This window comes from Helianthus annuus, chromosome 14, assembly GCF_002127325.2.
Source record: "Helianthus annuus cultivar XRQ/B chromosome 14, HanXRQr2.0-SUNRISE, whole genome shotgun sequence".
Lineage (NCBI taxonomy): Eukaryota > Viridiplantae > Streptophyta > Magnoliopsida > Asterales > Asteraceae > Helianthus > Helianthus annuus.
Genome location: NC_035446.2, coordinates 123,294,473 through 123,316,631, shown reverse-complemented (window position 1 = coordinate 123,316,631; position 22,159 = coordinate 123,294,473). Strand labels below are relative to the sequence as shown.

General features: G+C 36.9%; 1 long non-coding RNA gene and 2 other non-coding genes across 3 annotated transcripts; all 3 read left to right on the top strand.

The window, feature by feature from the left end:
- Positions 1-7,734: 7,734 nt before the first annotated feature.
- Positions 7,735-9,864, top strand: LOC118486642. Its single transcript, XR_004879301.1, has 2 exons — positions 7,735-8,865; positions 9,009-9,864. It is a non-coding gene; the product is annotated as an uncharacterized LOC118486642 (long non-coding RNA).
- Positions 8,093-8,218, top strand: LOC118486840. Its single transcript, XR_004880008.1, has one exon. It is a non-coding gene; the product is annotated as a small nucleolar RNA SNORD14 (small nucleolar RNA).
- Positions 8,294-8,416, top strand: LOC118486838. The gene has a single exon (XR_004880006.1). It is a non-coding gene; the product is annotated as a small nucleolar RNA SNORD14 (small nucleolar RNA).
- Positions 9,865-22,159: the final 12,295 nt, after the last annotated feature.

The window sequence follows — 22,159 nt, the reverse complement described above, 5'->3', positions numbered from 1 at the left end:
GCTAAGAATTCGAAAACGAAAAAGAAGGTCGCAAAATCATAGGAAGAGCAACCAGACTTACCTTTGCTGCCTGTCGGACTAGTTAATATGTTCATGCACTTTAAAAAGTTCATTCCACCTTGCTTCTATCCACACCTCAGTCACATACAAAATGTGCAGGGTGATGGTAATTGTGGGTTTCGATCTATAGCGGTCGGCTTATCGCTTAAAGAGTGGGAGTGGTCGTTCATACGGGCGCAGCTTCATGTTGAGTGCAAACGGTTCCACAAATTATGGAAAAAGATAAATGGACCTGATTATCAAAATGTTATGGATTCATTAGTTTGGACTGGTATAAGAGGAGCACCTCAACATAAGTGGCTACAAATGCCTTTCACGGGGCTTCTGATAGCAAACCGGTGGAATGTCGTTTGTCTCTTAGTAAGTGACATTGGTTGTGCTTCATTTTTTTCCCATGTTCAGAACAGCCGAAGAAAGTATTCCGCATCGAACAGTCGCATTTGTACATGTAAACAGGAACAATTTTATTCACGTCAGATTAGAAGGGGAATATCCAATGCCAACCCCATCAGGATACTGGCGACAAGCGACACGGAATACGCCAGCAGGAAGTTGGTATCACTATTACAAGGAACGTATAGACCAATATAATAGGATCGTTGATGAATACAGGACCAGAGATTACGTGGATTTAGGTGCCCTATGAATATAAAATGTTATTTGCATGTTTTGATAATTTGTAATGATGAACATACACGTTATATAAATGTTTTGCCAACTTGTTGAAATTGAACTTGAAAAAACGTTTAAACGAAACAATTTGCATGTTTTGACAATTTGTAAAGATGAACATACACGTTATATAAATGTTTTGCCAACTTGTTGAAATTGAACTTGAAAAAACGTTTAAACGAATCAATTTGCATGTTTTGACAATTTGTAATGATGAACATACACGTTATATAAATGTTTTGCCAACTTGTTGAAATTGAACTTGAAAAAACGTTTAAACGAATCAACGTTAACACATACCGACCGTATATTCGTCATTTCCGCATATAGTAATTTAAGAAAAATGAAAAATACTCAAATGTATACGGGCCGTATAAACGTATACACCTCATATATAGTACTCGTATATTAAGTATACGACTGAATTAAAAAACATTAAATTATTGTATACGGGTCGTATACATTTATACGTCCCGTATACAAAGGTAAAAAGATCGTATAAGCTTTATACGACCTCATTTCCACCATACGGCCTCAACATTCCACCAAAAATTCTCTCGGTTTTCTCTCGGATCGTTCTTGGATAGCGTTCTTCGACGTTTTTGGCGTTTTCTTCTCGTTCTTCCTATACGGTACGTTTTCGTATAGTAAACTTTCAAATTTCATAACATGTTAGATTATGGTCTTGTATAGTAAAGGATCGAATAACGTAGATAGGCGTAACGATTACGATTGTATAATTGAATTTGAAAAAAAAATTGAAACTGAAAATTGTAACTGATTATTTAATTGTATACGGTCGTATACAAGTTATACGATCGTATACACTTGAACATTGAAATATTATACGAGCGTATACACTATATACGCTCGTATAGCAGATGAATATTCAAACTGTATACGATCGTATACACTATACACGCTCGTATAAAGTTTGAATATTCAACCAATATACGATCGTATATGCTACATACGGTCGTATACTTGTTGAATGTTCAAGCTGTATACGATCGTAAACGTTGTATACGATCGTATAAACTTATATTTTATTCCCAATTTGTTATAACGTTTACGATCGTATAAACTTATATTTTATTCCCAATTTGTTATATTTTTTGCGTATCCGCGACGTATAATACATGCGTATAGGAAACGTATATCTGAGGTGTACGTAGCGTATACGTGCGTATAATACGTTAACGCTAATCGTATAGTGATTGCTAAGAGGTAATTGTTATTTTTACAGACGATATGGCTGAGTCATCAGCAGCTGGTGCGGCCCGTAGAGGTCGAGGTCAGGGTCAGGGTCGGAGACGTGGACGTGGACGCGGACGCGGACGTGGACATGAGGAGGAGATTGTGCCGGATTTTACTGAGACGGGGCAGTTTATTAGAGATATCCCCCGAGGTACGACTGCCTATAGGGTTTTGGGCAGATTACGAGAGATGGTGTTGGATGCACCTCGGACCATTGATATTCAGTTTTTGACCGATATTGGAGCGATTAGTCGGGTCCGGGAGCTCATGCCAGCTAACTCCCTGTGGGACCGCTTATTTCATGCCACCACAGAGCGGGCCCACAGGGAGATTACTTTAGAGTTTTTATCTACTTTTTCATTTACGGACACTCGGGGTGGGGGTTTTCAGCATTTTTTGACGACAGACGCCGTAGCTTTTACTATTTGCGGCAAGACTCAGAGGATGACACTTCCTCAGTTCGCCGTTGCCTTGGGTCTGTACTCACAGGAGTACTCAGTGTCCCAGGCATTTTATGATGCGCACATCACCACGTCCAGTGACGTGTTGTGGCCTTGGTGGCGCACTATTGGGTTCGGGGAGTTCGCGAAACCGAACCAGCGATCCCCGAAGGCATGGGCGACTTATCTTTTCGACCCGTTACACAGATACCTACATCGGTGTATCGCCGTGACGATCGCCGGTCGTCATGATAACAGGGAATGGGTCACCCAAAATGACCTATTCTACTTGCACGACTTACTTACCGGCGCGGGGGGGGGGGGGGGCAACTTGGCGTACAAGTTGGCCGCATATCTCGCCGAGTACGCTTTTAAGCGTACCTCTACCCACATTAGCTGTGGGGCCTTCGTCACCCGTCTGGCGAAGCATTTCTTTCGCCTCTTGTCCCCGCAGGTGGCAAGTGGTATGACTCTGACACTCCAGCTTGACAGGGTTGGGAGGGACACAGCCCAATCGATGGGTTTGGCTCGCGAGGGAGAGGGAGGGCGGCTGGTTTGGGCGTATGGTGTGGGTGAGGGACCCCGTGGAGAGGGAGGCGAGGGGGAGGGGGCGATGGAGAGGGAGGCGAGGGCGAGGGCGAGGGCGAGGGAGGCGATCATACTGTCGATCGATCACAGGTAGCTGCGGCGGATTTACAGGGTGATCGCCCGTACGTTCGACGGAGCGTGAGACAGCGCGTGATGCCTGCACCGGGGGTGGAGGAGAGAGCGGTTCAGGTGGAGGAGAGACTCGTTCAGGTCGAGTCGTGACTCGGTCAGGTCGAGTCGGATGTAGCTGCAGTCAGAGGGGATTTAGCTGCAGTGAGAGGGGATGTACAGTGGATGGTCGAGGCGATTGTGGCTATGCATTCTGGCGCGTCCCTACCTCCACGAGCTGGCGCTGCACCACCACCACCACCACCGCCGTAGCTGCTTATTGTATTTTTTTTTTCTTATTTTACGTTTGAAACATTGTAAAACTTTATATTTTTGCTTGTTTTAGATGTAAAACATTCTAAATATTAATCTTATGTTTAGATGTTATGTTGTTTGTTTGATAATTGTTGTCGTAGTTTATCATAATCATATCACATATTTATCGTTTTACAAAGTGAAAACTTATTAAACATTATAAATACGTTTAACTACAAACTCGTAACATAATCCGATATATAAAATACTACTTTAAAATTTACAAAAATTATTAAACGGTTTCCCGATTGCAACAAAAAATTAACTTTTCTATACATACATATTTATCGTTTTACAAAGTGGAAACTTATTAAAAATAATAAATACGTTTAACTACAAACTCGTAACATAATCCGATATATACAATACTATTTTAAAATTTACAAAACTTATTAAACGGTTTTCTGATTGCAAAAAAAAATTAACTTTTCTAGACATATTTATCGTTTTACAAAGTGGAAACTTATGAAACATAATAAATACGTTTAACTACAAACTCGTAACATAATCCAATATATACAACACTATTTTAAAATTTACAAAATTTATTAAACGGTTTCCCGATTGCAACAAAAAATTAACTTTTCTATACGGGCTATACGGGCCGTATAACATTATACGGGCCGTATACAGATTTCAAAACTAAAAACCCTTATCAAACCTTCGAAACAAAATTATGCAAATATGTATACATCCCGTATATAACTATACGTCCCGTATACATATAAAAACAAGAGTAAATTACGAGTTTTGTCCTTGATGTTTGTAGCAAATTGCAGACGGTGTCCTTTATCTTTAAATTTGACGAGTTTTGTCCTTAATGTTTCAAAATCCTGCACGTTATGTCCTTTAGCCCTAACCCAGTCAGATTTTTTTTTGTTAAATACGGTCATGTGCCTTTCACATAAGGGTATTCTTGTCATTTTACCTCTCCAGGGACTATTGAGTAAGTAACTTATATCAAGGTACTAAATGTGTAAAAGATTAAAGAATAATATATTAATTAAAAACCCAATCTCTCTTCTTCATCTCTCATCTTTTTCCCCTTATGTTCAAACTAAGAAGATGACATTTTTTGCTACCTGAACAACACCAGCAAAATCAAACTCACATAACACACCACAAAGCTTAAAAAACTACCTGAACAACACCCGCAAAAGCCTGACTCCAGACACGAGACTGCAACAACGGAATAATCGTAACCGACATCACAACACGATCCGCATTACACAGCGCCAACGCCACCATCGCAACAACTTTAACTCTCTCTGATGTAATAAACTCCAGAAAACTCGGCTCCGATGCTTCATCTTCGTTAACCGAAACTGTAGGCTGTGCATCCTCCGATGAAACCCTAGGTTTTGGGAGAAAACGAGATGAAATTAGAGTTCTACATGCTTCGTGATGGCTTTGGATAGTTGGCTTTGAAGTTTGGAGAGTTGAATTTGAAGAAGATGATTTGGAGAAAGATTTGATGGTTATGTTTTTTCAAGGGTTTTGGAAAAAGTTACAGTGGTATGGAAGATGAAGAAGAGAGAGTAGAGATGAAGGAGAGAGAAGAGACACTTTTGGGTTTTTAATTAATATATTTATTTTTAATCTCTTACACATTTAGTCCCTTGATATAAGTTATTTACTCAATAGTCCCTGGAGAGGTAAATTGACAAGAATACCCTCATGTGCAAGGCACATGATCATATTTAACAAAAAAATCTGACTGAGTTAGGGCTAAAAGACATAACGTGCAGGATTTTGAAACGTTAAGGACAAAACCCATCAAATTTAAAGGTAAAGGATATCGCCTGCAATTTGGTACAAACATAAAGGACAAAACTTGTAATTTACTCTAAAAACAAAAACAAAAAAAACATTCCACGCATTAAATTTTGCGCATAAACATTCTATACGGCCCGTATAAGTCTATACGGCTTGTATACAAATAGGGATGTGAAAGTAAGATTATAGGGGTGTGGAAATAAAACAACCCATTTAACTTATTTAACCTGGTTAGGGGTATTATTTAAGGGGGAAATAATTTGTTGTTCAAAAAAAAAAAAAAAACTTGAACATATCAAATATTAATATTTTTGAACGAAAATATCAAATATTAATTAGATTTCAAAATGCATATATCAAGAGAATCAATAATATTTAAGCATTCAATAGCAATACTAATTCTCATTCTCATAACATTATAAAGAAAAAAACCGAGCACTAATTCTCACAGCCTTTAAATAAAAAAACTCATATATCCAACGATCATATTGATTCTCCTGTTAATATGCGTAATTTGTTGTGTATTTTTTTTGGTAAACCATTATAAAACAACACTGAAATGCCATTTTAGTCTCTATTAATATGCACTTTTTTAATATACCATTATTTTGTTAATATGCAGTTTTTGTTAATAGGTCATTTTCTGTTAATGTCATTTTATTTCAAAGCTTAAAGTTCACGATTCCTGTGGTATGGTTAACATACAAAAAAGGATGATTGTTAAATTACTACACATGTATAAGTAAAAAATATAAATGTGAAAATATATTAGATTTTAAAAAATTAAATGAAAAGTAAAATATAAATATAAAAACAGTTGCTAACTTAGATTTCAAAACTATAAATTAGCAACATATTTATGTGGTTGTAACATTGGTATTAGGAGTTTTTTTTTTTAAAAAAAAGTATTTTTCACTTTTAATCCAAAGATTTTAATCTTTTGCTTTTTTACCCCTTTGACTTTTTTACTTTTAACAAAAAGTTTTGCATCTTTTGCAATTTAACCCCGAACATTTTTTATTTGCAACTTTGGTCCCCCACTTTTCATCTTTCACGAATTTTTCGTTTTAAGTTTCGTTATAAAATTTTCGAGTCAACACGCCACAACGTGCGTGTAGGATTCAACGTTTTTACGTCTGTTTTTTCCCGTTTGACAGATAATCGCAACACGTCTATTATTCTTCGTTTGACAAGTTCGTCGCAACACGCGGGTCCTATATCGGCTTAGTTATTCTTTTCTACGTTTTACATTTATGTCTATTTTTTCGTATTAACACGCTGCAAGACGTAAACTTTTTATGGAAATGAGTCTGGTTAAATATAATACGTTTTCGTTTAAAAAACAAATTTTATGTACATATTTTTATGTACGTTTCGGTATAAATTCGAGTTGCTGTATGTTTCGACGTAAATTTTTTGGAAACAAGTCAGGTCAAATATAATATGTTTTCGTGACTTTTATGAATGTTTTGTAAATTTTGTTTCGATCCAAGTGGAGTCAAATTACGGTTTCGTTTTTTCCTTTTTTTAAAGTTCCAATTAATCTCTTTTAATTATACGTGTCAGCATTTCCATTATAACTGTTACATTTTCTATGTATGACTCGGGCCACATATAATACGTTATAATTGTACGGTATAAATTTGATTTCTTTATGTTTTGATCCAATCGCAATGATTATATAGGTTGCATTGAGTTCAATAAGCTACGTCGAAACACATGTTTTCATATGATTAACCATCACATAACGTTTGGGCTAATCCATTCGATGTTTGCGATGTACCCGCTCCGCAACGCGTGCGGATCTTGTTCCTAATTAAACTTTAATAATATGATAAAAAATGAAAGAAGTTACTTAAGAAAGATAATAAAAAAATTATGGCGGTCTAATTATAAAAGTAATAATTAAATATTGGTTAATAATTAGGTAATAATTATGATATTTTTTCATTAATAGGTAATAATTAAAGTATCTTTTTTTTAAATGTAATAATTAAAGTATCTATAGAGTGGGTGTGTAAAGCAACACCCTTGTTTTTTAGTACTTATGTTTTAATGGTTTTAACCACTTGAGTCCAAAATCAAAACGTTTAACACCATTAGTCCCTAATCGTTCGTTTTATAACGTTTTGAGTCTCTGTGTTTTAGTAATTTTAACTACTTGAGTTCAAAATCAAAAGAACAAATATTAAAAATTGGACTCAAAATATTATAAAATAAGTGGTTAGGGACTCAGAGCGTTAAACTTTTTGATTTTGTACTCAAATAATTAAAACCACAAAAATAAAAACTTAAAAAAGTAATTTTCTCGAAAATAAAAGAAAAAAAACTCTACAATTATTGGCCAAACATTTATAGCCTTTTCAAAACCGAATTCTAGCCGAAATAAAAATTTTGAGTTCGAAAGAAAACCTAAATGGCTAATTGGGCTTGATGGGCTGGCGACTACACCCTTCTAAAACCCTAGCGCATCCTATTTATATTTACCTCTTTGCCTGCCTTTAATCTCATCGACCAATTCTACATCCTCCATCGTTTGAGGCTTACGTTGCCCTGATTCCTTCTTCATATCCTATGTTTCTTAATCGTTTCGTTGTTTTTTTCGTTATCTTTTAATGTTTCAAACATGTTTTTCCAACTTTGTTATCGAATATTTGCTCAATGATGATTAATTTTGCTTTAACCACACCGAAGTGAGGCCGATGTGTTTGAACTTGATTGGATTTACTATAAAAGTTCTGATTCCACTTCAAACTGGAATCTGTTTAACTTTTTGGTCAAATCCAATTGAAGATCATGAACACATGTAGCTTCTCATGTGGAAAACCCTGGCCTTTGTCTGAGAGCAAATATATATTATATAAATTATTATTATGAGCCGGTGATGATAACCTTTTAAGGCTTGTTTCTCAGAGACATTCGCAGTGGCCGCCTAAGATCTTTCGCCTTTCGCCGGGCTTGAGAGATTATGCTGTTTATTCCTTCCTTGGATGTCTGAGGCTCATTTGTTTTTTAATAGGGTTAATAAATGTTGATTTAATAATATAGTTTTGGTTTAATTAGTATGGAAGATTGTTTGTTAATGATGATAATCCAAAGGCTTGTTTCTCAGAGACATTCGCAGTGGCCGCCTAAGAACTTTCGCCTTCGCCAGGCTTGAGAGTTTATGCTGCTTTAACCTTCCTTGGATGTCTGAAACACTTAATTTTTTGTTTTTTTGTTTAGTTCTTGTATGCTCTTTTTATAGCTTGGATATATGGGTTATTCAGGTTTTATTTAGTTTTGGTTTACATTTTTTTTATTTTTTTAAATGAACAGTTCTATTGTTTTGCAAATGCATTCATTTTGCAATTATTTTAATTGTAACCGAAGTGATTCTGTTTGTAATAGGTGGATTTTGATTTAGCTTTTTTAGGTTAAAACTTATATTCTGTTTAAGGTGAGAGGATGCGCCAAGAAAAAGCGTTGATAAGTTTAGAGGATAATGAAGATTATATGTTTACTGATAATCGAAATTCGTTCTTAAATGTTCTCATTTCAGCCAGTTGCCCAACTTATCAGAGAGATTGTTGATGTGTCAGGTAGCACAACTGGCTGAAATGAGAACATTCAAAAATGGATTTTCTGTTGCTTGGTTCTAATATACAAGGTATGTATTAATTAATTAGTCTTTCATGTCCTTGTATAAATACTTTCTAACAATTTATGTTCTCTACAGATCAAATTTTATCAAACTCAATTACTTGCTTTTTCTAAGCATCCATTTAGGTTTTAGTTTCAATGTTTTTTCAGAACCAAGCTGGGTAAAGATATATCTACTGTTGGATTACAGTTACAACTCGTGGCCGCAACAGTGGTGCAGGTGTTGTATAACCCCCAATTCGAATTTAAAGGTGGTTGCAGTCTGTGGTGGCAGGTAATGAGGAAGGTGGCAAATGGTAATTGCCGCAGTTAGTGGTAGGTGGTGAATCAGCGGTTGATGGAGGTGGAGGTGGGGTGGTGTCAGGTTGTAATGGAGGGAGAGATGGGTGGAAAAGACCAAATTTAACTGGGTTAAGCTTAAAGGACAAAATGTACATAAAGGACAAAGCTCGTCATCTTTGAAATTCACTCAAAATTTAATAATCAGTTTAGGTTTTATAAAAGTTATTTGTGGCCTAGTGGTGAAAGACATGGGTTCATTGGTAGAAGAGACCTAAGTTTGTTCCCCACTTGTCACTTTTGATGGTTACTAGTTCGAATCCTCAGCTTACTTGGGTTTTTGGCTCTTTGTTTGTTAAAGTTTTGAGGTCTACTATTGCGGTGCTAAAAAGACCGTCAAGTGAGAAACGGCGTTATGATTTCTTGATGAAATGCCCAAGCCAAATTTCAAAGCTAGCGTCTGGTAAAATGACAGAGTCCGATTAGAACGAGGCATTTAGGCTCTTCAGGAGTGTAGTGCCCAAGAAAGACGTCGTTTCAAAAAAAAACATTCAATTAGAAAACATTAACTAACATACAATAATTCTTTGTTTTCGTTTAATTTTTGCTCTTGTGTTGTTTTTGCCTATGTTCATGTGTTACACTCATTTGTCTTTCGTCTGTAACTACTAATCTTGGTTTTAGGCTCAAAACCCTATGAAATGTAAGTAATGAAACTTTCATCGTTTCTGTTACTGTTTGTTCAGCTTTATCCGTTAAACAAAAAGTTTGACGTTTTATATGAATGGCGTTTAGATAAAGATGATGTGTATGACCTGTTTAAAGTAGGAATTTTAATGGCGTTTAACTCATGAGTTTGATGTTTTGTATTCCCTTAATAAAGCGCGTCCACATAATAAACTTGATGCTATTTACGAAAAAGCCACCGCGCCAATCTAATCCATAGATTGTTTTGATCCAACGGATGAGGAGCGTTCTCATTGTTTTCACACATTTAGGCGTTTCCCTAAATTCTGCCTCTATATATATATGAGAAAAATGCAATTTGCGTACCTATGGTATGCGCCAAAGATCAACCTGAGCCCCTAAATTCATTTTTTGGTTTTTTGAGCCCCTGACCTTATAAATTTATAACAGTTTGAGTCCTTCTGTTACACTGCCATTTGTTTGACTGTTTGAGCCAGGGGTAAGACCGTCTTTTTGATCTATTTCCCTTCTAAAAACCCCAAAATTCACTATTAAGCCCTAATTTAGTCCTCCCAAAAACAAAACAAACACAATTGATTGGAGTTTTTTCCCAAACTAGTGTAGATACAAAAAGTATTTACCTATTTGGGTACTTTGAAAAATATTTACCTATTTGGGTACTTTTCTATATCCATTGAATTTTTTACCTAATTTATACTTTTCTTTTTATTTTACTACCCAAAGTAAAATTAGATTAAAAATATGGGTATTTATTTTTTGCTAAAAAAATAAAAAATTCTGCAAATATTAGAAAAAAAATCTGTAAAAATTCTAAAAAAAATCTGGGAAAAATCTGCAAAAAACATATTAAAAATTCTACAATAATTCTGCAAATATTCAAAAAAATCTACAAAAATTATAAAAAAAAAGTCTGCAAAAATATATTAAAAATTTTTACAATAATTCTGCAAAGTTAAAAAAATCCGCAAAAAATATAAATAAAATACCAAATAAAGTCATTTCGTTCATAATATCAATATCAAATACAAATTAAAATGTCAAAAAGACTCGGCATGTTTAGGCGTCCATTCTTCTAGGCTTTGAGGGGCACGTTGCTCGATTATGACCACGTTGTTTACAAATTCCACAAAGGTTCGCCTTTTTCCTTTCTTTAATGTCCATTCCATTCCGTAGTCTTGTTGAGCGAGGGCGGCCCTTTTTATAAAGTGTTGTATTTCTTGGGCGATCAAGCTTGCATCTAGGTTTGGATGGTCTTGGGTAATCTTAGAATGCAAACAAGTATGTGGACCAGTATACTTTGTGATGTCAAAACATCCACTACGTTTACGTTTACATGCACGAAGTTTCCATTTACAACCTTGTTTATGTAACTTACATTTGATAGACCAAATGTCTGGACGTGATTCAACAACCTCAAAATGTTTGTGTGTTTTGATATTGTAGAGCTTCACAGCTCTAACAAATTCTTCCTTGTCATTGAAAGAATCAATTCCCAACTCACGCATAAAATCATTTTTACTATTAGAATATGGCGTCATCCAATTGTCATCAATTGTTATATTAGTTTCCTCTAAATTGGTATATGTTGAAGGTACTTGAACATTACCATATGAAGTTCCATCTCCATCTGTTTGAGTTTGAGTTTGAGTTTCACTTCCAATTCCATCTTCTAACTCATCATCCGTTTCACTTTCAATGCAGTCTACAAGCTCTTCTTCTAACACATCTTCCACATCTTCATTGTTTGCAATAGCAATCCGAGACATCGCGTTAAAATCCGAGACATATTGCATTAACCCTATTCATCCTGAATAATAACACAATAACTTCAGGTCTTTAGAAGCTTCAATACACATTCTATTATTTTCTGAACCATATATATACGAACAAGGAAATTAACCCTAATATTTGAATATAATAAAACTGTTTAGAATCTGGAATTTGTGGTTGAGGTTTTAGTTGAAAAAGGTATTTTGCTTTTTTGAAAAAGGTATCAGTTTTTCAATACATATTCTATTATTTTGAAAAACCATATATACAGGAAATCTAATAAAGAGCCAAACCTGAAAAACCATATATCAGTTGTTTAGAATCTTGGAAAAGTGACGCATATTCTATTATTAAAGGAGATCTAATAGAGCCAAACCTGATGATGATACGTGATCGGATCAGTTCGTGATTTTGAGGGGACTAGCGATCGGAGACGAACACTGATGGTCGATGGGAGACGATGGTCGCCGGGATGTCGCCGGGAAGTCGCCGGCCAGGTGACACCTTCGGTGGGAGACGAACAGTTTGGAGGAGTAGAGGAGCGATCGCCGGAGAGCAGTTACGCACGTATGTGGGGTTTTTTTTAACAAAAATAATAATAAAACTTTAAATCTACCCAAATAGGTAAATATTTTTCAAAGTACCCAAATAGATAAATATTTTTTGTATCTACACTAGTTTGGGAAAAAACTCCAATTGATTGTGCAAGAGAGAAAACCCAAATCGATGGTGTTCACATGGCGACTTCGTCCTCAAGGTCAATACTACGATCCTGAAGATATATATGGTAAGTTGATTGTGTCTTCTTCCTTAGGGGTATGTGCCATTTTCGGTTTGTTCAGAATGAGTTTGATGGAGGTGAGTTTACTGATTATCCAGGAAGAGAGTATGTCAACGGTAAGGTTAGTTACATTGACTGGGTTGACTTTGAAAACTTAAGTGTTGCTGTTCTTCGTGAAATACTGAAAGATATAGGACCCAAACACACATTAGGATCTTTAACAAAATAATTGAACACATCATCTATAGACACTTTACTGATGATGATGAGTTAGATTATGTGTATGACCAACGTAGAAGAGGATGCAAGTTAGTAGATTTGTATGTTGAAATGGGTGAAGATAATGTGGTTGAGGGTGAGTCACAAAGTACCGAGGCATTTTCTGAGGGTGAGTCACAAAGTAGTGATAAAGAGAACATTGATGAAGATGATCCAGATTACACATTTGATCAGGAACCAGATAATCCAGTGTTTGATTATGAAGTAGATATGAGTCAGTTCAAGGCATGTGTTGACTTTGATCCTGATGAAGTCAATGAGACAATTAAGGATGCTAGAAATGAGAATACTGAAGAAGAACTTAGGCAGGAAGATATAACTTGTGATCATGAGGATTTTAGTGATAAAGATGATAACTGTACACTACTGGACAAGGTTGCGAAGAAGGTAAGGAAGAAGAGAAAAAATACAGGTAATGTTAGTGACTCATACCTCCCATTTTCAATTGGTCAATTAATACCAGATAAAAAACAATTGAATGACATGGTTAAGACATATGTTGTTAAGAGTAGAAGGCAGATTTATATATTAAAAAATGATAAGTTGAGGTTCAGAGTTATTTGTCTTGGGACTAATCCTACTTTGGGTTCGGGTGAGGGGCAGAATAGTAAATTTAGAGGGCTAGGGTTAAAACAAGATAAAAGGCACTTGAAGCCCACTTGTCCCTGGGCGGTTCAGATCTCCAGGAGAATTGAAAAGGAATTTTGGTGTGTGAAAACCATTACCTCACAACATCATTGCCTCCAAACAAGAGAAGTGGGCCTGTACACCATGTCTCAGATAGCAAATGAGATCCAACCCATGATCGAGTCAAACCCTGACATGCCTTTGCCAGCCATACATGATATGCTTGTGAAGAACCATCAGGTGAATGTTTCAATCCAGAAAGTGTTTACGGCTAAAAGAATTGCTACAACAAGGATCATTGGAGATTATATAGAACAATATGGTATCCTAAGGTCTTATTGTGAAACACCGTTGAGGGCAAATCCAGGTAGCACAATTAAAATAGATTGTGAACCCTGTGCTAACCCTTGTCTTCCTACTAGGCAATTCAAGAGATGTTATGTTTGTTTTGCTTCTATTATGAGAGGGTTCAAGATGTGTGGTAGAGAAATATTGGGACTAGATGGATGTTTTATGAAAGGTCCATTTTCTGGACAGATTCTTACTGCAGTTGGTGTAGACGGCAACAACGGTATATATCTTGTAGCATATGCTTTAGTGGAGGCTGAAACTTTTAAATCTTGGGAATGGTTTTTGGAATTACTCAAAGATGATCTTGGCTTAGCAGACGCTACCAACTTCACTTTCATCTCAGATAGGCAAAAGGTATGGCATTTTATCATTTAAATGTTTATGCCATTTTATCATATCTAACTTACATTGTCTGAGGCAGGGACTACTGACTGCATTATCCAAAGTGTTCCCAGACTCTGAACACAGGTTCTGTTTAAGACATATCCACCAGAATCTGAAGAAGGATTGGCCTGGTGATGTGTACAAAAACTTGTTGTATGGAGTAGCATGCAAGACATTAATGCCATATTTTGAAAAGGCAATGGAAGAAATGAAGATTGCAGAGCCTGGTTTCCATGAAAAGCTATCAAATATCCCAGCAAGCAGTTGGTCAAAAGCACACTTTTCAGGTAGGGCCAAATGTGACATATTGTTGAATACTATATGTGAAGTGTTCAATAGGCAGTTGATAGGAGCCAGAGACAAACCGGTAATCACATGTTTAGAGTTCATAAGAGTGTACATGACCAAAAGAATTGTGAATGTAAAGAAGATTCAAGCTAAAGCTCATGGTCCATTAACTCCTCATGCTCAAGAAGTGTTTAATAAGATCAAAGAAGAAGCCTCACAACTCAATGTTTTAATGGTGGATGCAGTACAGTACCAGGTATGTGTATTGCAGTTTGACCAAATAAGACCCTTTACTAGGTGAGTAACGCAATGTTTCAATGTTGGATACTGATTTTGTGTAGGTGAATAGCTTAAGATCCCAGTGTGTTGTTAATATGAAGAACAGAACATGCACCTGCAGAAAGTGGGATTTAACTAGCATGCCATGTAAACATGCAGTGGCTGCTATCAATGATATGGCCAGGAATGATATTAGGATAGGGGTGCCAGAAGAATTGGTTAATGAAGTGTATTAGTTATCCACATGGACAAAGGTTTATGAGAATGTGATTAATCCAATTTCCGGGCCTGAGAATTGGATACCCTCACAATGTCCCACCAAACTTCTGCCTCCCAAACACCATAAGCAGGTTGGGAGGCCACAAAAGAAGAGAAAGAAATCAGTTGGTGAGGCTGAAGTTGAAGCTCATTTTGATAGTGAGGGAAAAATGACCAGGAAGGGCAATACAACTAAGTGCAGCAAGTGCGGAAATTTGGGACACAACAGTAGGACATGCAAGGGGCAGGGTGGGGAGAATGTTGTACATGCACCAAGTAAGGATCAAGTTGCAGGTGGAGAAAACAAAACCAGGAAGGGCAAGTGTAGCAAGTGTGGAACCTTGGGTCACAACAGTAAGACATGCAAGGGCCAGGGAGGGGAGAATGTTCAAGAATCTCAAATTGCAACACAAGGTGCACCAACTTCGAGTGAAGCTTAGTTAGGTTGATTTCAATGGTTTAAGACTTGTTTATGTATGGTTTAAGACTTGTTTATGTATGGCTTAAGACCTGTTTATGTAGTGGCCCACTTCAAGACTTCTTTGTAATGCAGATTAAGACTTTATGTTTGGACATGCAGTTTATGTTTTGTAACTGCAGTTTATGGGTAATGCAGTTTATTATATGCTGATCTTGGTAATGCAGTTCAACTGCACTTTATGCAGTTAATGTATCATACACATTGAGTCTCAACCACAACTAAATTTCATTACAAACACATGCAGTTAATGTTTCAGTTAATGTATCAATACAAACATTTAAAACCCTAACAAAGTATCCAATGAGCATCATCATTTGACCATTCGGAGTCAGAAGAATGCTCCCCCGGGTACGGATCATGGTACCAATCATCCTCCGGTGGTTGAACTGCACATTCCCACCTTGCCCATTCCAACTCTTCTGAGTTGTAGTCCGCTGCTGGATCTGGAAGAGACGTTTCATACTCTGCTTTCAACACTTCTATCACAACATCATAGTCATCAAACCACTCCTCCTTCAACACAGACGACACTAAGTCCAACTCATTGTCAGCCACTTCCTCAACCAATTCGTTATTCTACACATCAACGGCAACATTCATAGCATTAAAGTGATACTAAACTTGTTCAATGTTCATTTATACATTAACCAAAACAAGACACATAACTAACATTCTTTACATTAAACTAAAAAAACACATAAACTGATGTGTGTAAAATGCAACATATAAATTACATCAAATGAGGCATAAAACTAACCCTTTTTAAGTGCTAATGTTGGAAAAAGAGTGTTTTTGTCTTCCTTTTGTATTTTCAGGATGAAATGAGCTCAAATTCACAAAAGAAGCAAAAAGACGGCTAAATCTAACATAAATACAAGAAAAGGAACAAAAGTGGATTGCCCGACCCCTCAACAGCATCCTCCCAAGCAAAAAAGAGAAGTCAGAAGACTGAACACGCCCCGTGCTCAGCCAACACGGGGCCGTGCCCAAGAAGCAGCAGAAAAGACAAACCTATAGAAGCTTCTATTGCCCACCAAGGGGCCGTGTCCAGTGAGCACGGGGGCGTGGCGAAAGTACAGCAGACGCATTAATTGTAATTGCGAATTACAATTAATGAAGAGAGAGAGTGTGTCAGACGGGCACGGGGGCGTGTCCAGCGGACACGGGGCCGTGCCCAGCCTTCTGTTCAGCCTATAAATAGGAGTGCTTGGCTTCATTTCAACTCATCCCTTGGCACACCACCTCTCTCACACTTCATCCACCACCCACCACCACCATAACACCATCATCCACCGCCACCATCCACCACCATCATCCATTGTCCATCATAGAGTGTGTGAGTCGTCTCGGGATCCAAGATTGATCGTAAGAGTTCTTGACAATCAAGGCCATGTTTGCCTAAGTCTCTTACATCACTTGGTGAAGACAAGTGTTTAGTATAATACTTTTTATTTTTAATCTTTTGCACTTTTTATTTGGTTTTGTATTAATGACTTTAATAACTAGTTACTTATGTTGAAGGTGATCTTTCCTTATCGTTTGTCCGTGGTGTCTTGGCATTATTTTACTGTCTATATAAAATAAAAGATTTTCACCATTCATATCTCCACGGTCTATATGGAGGTATGTTGGCTACCTGGTCGGGGGTTAAGGGAACGGTTTGGTAAGGGTCTTGCCCTTGTTCAGCGTTTAGAGGTCCTGCAAGGGACCTGGGTCAAATTTAGTAGGATCTCCTTCAATGCCCATAGGTATTGGATGGCGGGGATCCAAACTCTTTGACCCCCTCATAAGTTAACTACTATTAATACTATAACCCGGCTATTTAGGACTGTATCCCTGCTGACTCAGACTACTTAGCCGAGGGTAACGTCACCGCCAAAAGCGGGGCCTACCATAATTTGCATTAATAACTTAATTCATTATCTTCCAATAATCCAACCCTTTAGGATTGTATCCTTGCTGACTCAAACTACTGGGTTGAGGGTAACGTCGCCTTCAAAAGAGGGGCCTACTACAATAACTAAGATAATCTCTTAAACAAGTGCAAAAGTGCGAAAATAATCAAAGGTTATACTAATACACGAGTCGGAACCAAGTGATTCATCTTGTCTATCTGTTTTTATTTTATTTTATTTGTCAGCATTTAGTTAGTTTTTATTTTCTTAGTTTAAAAAACTTTTCTAACTTTTTGATTTGATTAGACGTTGAGGATAAACCGGTACTAAAAGCTCTTGTGTCCTTGGACGACCTCGGTATCTTACCAACACTATACTACGTCCACGATGGGTGCACTTGCCCATATGTGTGTTTAGTGTTAGTAAATATCGTGTTTTATAAATTTAAAACTTGGCTAAAAGTGTAAAAATGGCTTAAAATATACATCTAAATTATAACACACTTCACGCACATCATAAACCACCACAATCATTAACCAACTAAACAATAAACACATCTTCAAAAACATCACTTCGTTAGCTTTTTTAATTGCCAAATCATCTTTCTCTCCTAAACAATACGGGTATTACCTTCTCACAAGCAGAGCATGAATTTGAAGGTGGAGATGAAGGTGTATCAGCCCACCTTATAAATCCACAATCTTTCTTCTGTAAAAACACATCAATCAGGAAATAGCCATATAATTAACTTCAATCTTTCTTCTATAATTTTAACTTACACAGCATAAGAATCGTCGATTTGGGTTAGCTTCCGTCTTTGATACCTTGTACCAAGTAGGTGCACCACAAGAACACAGGAATTGAGAAGCTTCCCCGCCAGCTAATTTCTTGTTGGAGCTTGAAGCTGATTTTTGAGACATCTTCACAATAGTTTAAGACTGGATTGATCGATTTGGGAATTGGGGTTAGGGTTCGTATCAGATCAGTGGTGTTATGAATCAGTTTGATCAATTTAGGGGATAATGGATTATATATATAAGGTCATTAAGGGTATATTGGACATTTAACAATAGTCAAACAGTCAAACAGACGGAACTCAGACGGAACTCAGACGGAAGGACTCAGAGTGTTATGAATTTATAAGGTCAGGGGCTCAAAAAACCAAAAAATGAATTTAGTGGCTCAGGTTGATGTTTGGCACACACCACAGGGACGCAAATTGCATTTCTCTCTCTCTCTCTCTCTCTATATATATATATATATATATATATATATATATATATATATATATATATATATATATATATATATATGTCCTATGGTCAAATATTATCAAGTATGTTAAGTAAGGAGGTAAGACAATTTCCATCCATTAAACCTTATTATATGATTCACCAAATTACAAAATCATTTTTCGATTGGTCATAAAAGTACATATCTAATTTACCAAGTAACCAAGTGAGCTCAAACTAGACTAGTGCATTCCAATCAAGTAGAAGCTTGGGTTCTTTTGTAGAAGAGACCTTAGTTTGTTCCTCACTTGTCACTTTTGGCTGTTAGTTCGAATCCCGAGCTTACATGGGGTTTTGGCTCTTTGTGTGTTATAGTTTAGAGTTCTTCTATTGTGGTGCTATAAAGACTGTCAAGTACTGGCGGTATGATTTCTTGTTGAAATACCCAAGCCAAATTTCAAATCTAGCGTGAGCTTGGTAAAATGACGTCTAGCCAGAACGAGGCCATTTAGGCTCTTAATTTGGGGAGTGCCGTGGCCCAAGAAAGTCGTCGTTCCAAAAAAAAACATGCAATTAGAAAACATTAAATAACATACAATGATTCTTTGTTTTCGCTTAATCTTTTTCTCTTTTGTTGTTTTTGCGTATGTTCTTGTGTTACACCCGTTACCCATTTGTCTTTCATCTGGAACCACTAATCTTAGTTTTAGGCTCAAAACCCTTTGAAATGTGAGTGCCTTCACCTGTGACAAATCATACATTATTAGCAATCTTGATTTCGAAACTCTTAGAGACACATGCTATCTCGTCTACCGCCGTTAGTTGGCTCTTGAACGCTTTCCCATGACACCATCCGCATCGGAGCCTTTGGCAGCTTCGACGCATTCGTATATGCAATATATTATTTTTTTAATAAAATTTAGACCCCTGGAGAACTGGGCCTTGGGCGGTCTACCACCCTCATGGCCTCATGGCCGGCCTTTAATAGAACCACATCTAGAAATATTTGGTTTCCAAATCTTTTTAGATTTAAAAAAATGGTTCTGGGTTGTTTGAGCTTAAATCTTTTTTGGTTGATTAACAACTTTTGAACTTAGACATTTTCTCTAAGTTTTGGTCTAGTAAAACATAGTTGAAATACTATTATGTAATTTGGTAGTCCTAAATTATCTCCATCGACCATCGCATATGCATGCGAAATTTTCCATTGCACATGCCGGTGAAATATAACTGCTTTCGGACTTTTGGTTTACAAACTTAAAATTTGATTTGAAGATAGAGATGTATCCTTATTGCAAAATGTTGTGGCTTTAGTAATGATCATGTGAGTTAAGGACGCTTGTTACAGGCGGTGGGAGAGCACCGTGAGAGATGACTATTTTCTTTAAGTCATCAAGCTCGTGTTTTAAGTAGTCACTATGCATGTTGATAGCATACTTGAAATCGTCCTTCATATTCATCACATGGAATCCCAACTCATCTAGTTTATTTATTTATTTATTTTTTCGAAATCACCAACTCGTGCTTTTACCTTAGTTATGAATGACCTTGCAACAACTCTATCACCCAAAATGAGTAGCACATCTTTGGACTCACCTTGACCCTTCTTGGCTCCTTGTAAAGATTTGTGTTGCCATTCCCTTGAATGGACCCGCTCTGATACCAACTGTCGTAGATTGATTCTTTCGACTCTCATGAGAAGATTTAGATTTGTTATAAGTTAAGCGTTTTACAAACGATGTAGTGATTCATATGACATTATAGGGGAAAACAATATATGTATGCAAAACACGACTGGTTTTGCTTGAGAATATGAGGTATATAAATATTAAAGGTGCCTTGCACAAATGGGCAGCCCTTCTTTTTATATATGGTTGCCTCACTTTTAATATGATACAAAATCATTCTTTGATTTCTATATATGTATCTAGATTATGGTTTCTAGATTATTCCTAGGCTCCTAGCAATATGCTTACTTGATGACCAAGAAATTTCCATGGGAATCTCCATATACTCCCAAGCTCCTTCACGATCGTTCTAGACTAATCTATCATGAGCAACATAGATCTTTCCGAAATTTGATGTGTGCCACACCCTTAGTTCCCTTACCCACGTAGTCCACTCCATACATATTATCTACTTTTAGTTCCTTTATTTTCTCCATGTTTGCATTATGCTAATTTTAGTGGTTTAGTGGTAGGAGTTATTTATAATTTGTTTAGTTGTTACGTAAGGCTATATAATAGCCATTAGGTTACATTAATGAAGGAGTGAATTTCAAGTTTTGTCCTTTATCTTTAGGCCACTTTGCAAGTTTTGTACTTTATGTTTAAATTTGACGAGTTTTGTCCTTTATGTTTAAAAATCAAGCACGTTTTGTCCTTTATGCTTGATTTTTAAGGACAAAACGTGCTTGATTTTTTAAACATAAAGGACAAAACGTGTTTGATTTTTAAACATAAAGGGTAAAACGTGCTTGATTTTTAAACATAAAGGACAAAACTCGTCAAATTTAAATATAAAGGACAAAACCTGCAAAGTGGCCTAAAGATAAAGGACAAAACTTGAAATTCACTCTTAATGAAGTTATGCAAAGAAATGAATTAGTAAAACTCTTGTTTCCTTCTAAATTTCTTCTAGTTCCTTACTATTTTCTTAGGACCATTTGATATACGATTCGGTTCGTATCAGTTGTATCAGAGCCGCCGTGATCCCCTCGGAACCATGGCTGCTCAAACTCTATCCGAAATCGAGTTTTATCAATGGATGAATGAATCACTTGTGAGACTCGAATCTCAGTTTCAAACCGTTTGTAACGAGTTCCGATCAGTTAGAACCGCGTGGGAAGCCCGATCTCCTACACTTCCACCACCCGTTTCCGCCACCGCACCAAGTGTCCCGTCACCCGCTTCCACCGCAACACCACCACCTGCCTCACTATCACCACGACCAAGCCTAAATATCACACCACCATTGACTTCAGCCTTTGCTGTTATACCATCATCAGCCTCAAAACAAGTGTCGCCTACATCAAAACCAGACCCGAAACGACCGCTATCACCCACACCGTACACACCGAAACAATCCTCACAAAAAGCACCATCACTCGCACCGCCTATACCAACAACTCAGCCTCTAATAGGATTACCGCCGAATCAAATAAGCACTCCTTCAAAGATAGATGAAGAACCTTACGAGTGGCGACCACTATGGCAAGCCACCAAAACTCGTCCGTATAGCGCCCGAAGAACCGAGTGGCGACCACCATGGTACGTTATTATGACTCATCCGAGCGCCATCAAAAGAACTGAGTGGAAGCCGCCATAGCGTATCAGAAAGTTTCTTCGGATTACATCCTTGAGGACAAGGATGTTTTGAGCGGTGGGGAATGATGTGTGCCACACCCTTAGTTCCCTTACCCACGTAGTCCACTCCATACATATTATCTACTTTTAGTTCCTTTATTTTCTCCATGTTTGCATTATGCTAATTTAGTGGTTTACTGGTAGGAGTTATTTATAATTTGTTTAGTTGTTACGTAAGGCTATATAATAGCCATTAGGTTACATTAATGAAGGAGTGAATTTCAAGTTTTGTCCTTTATCTTTAGGCCACTTTGCAAGTTTTGTACTTTATGTTTAAATTTGACGAGTTTTGTCCTTTATGTTTAAAAATCAAGCACGTTTTGT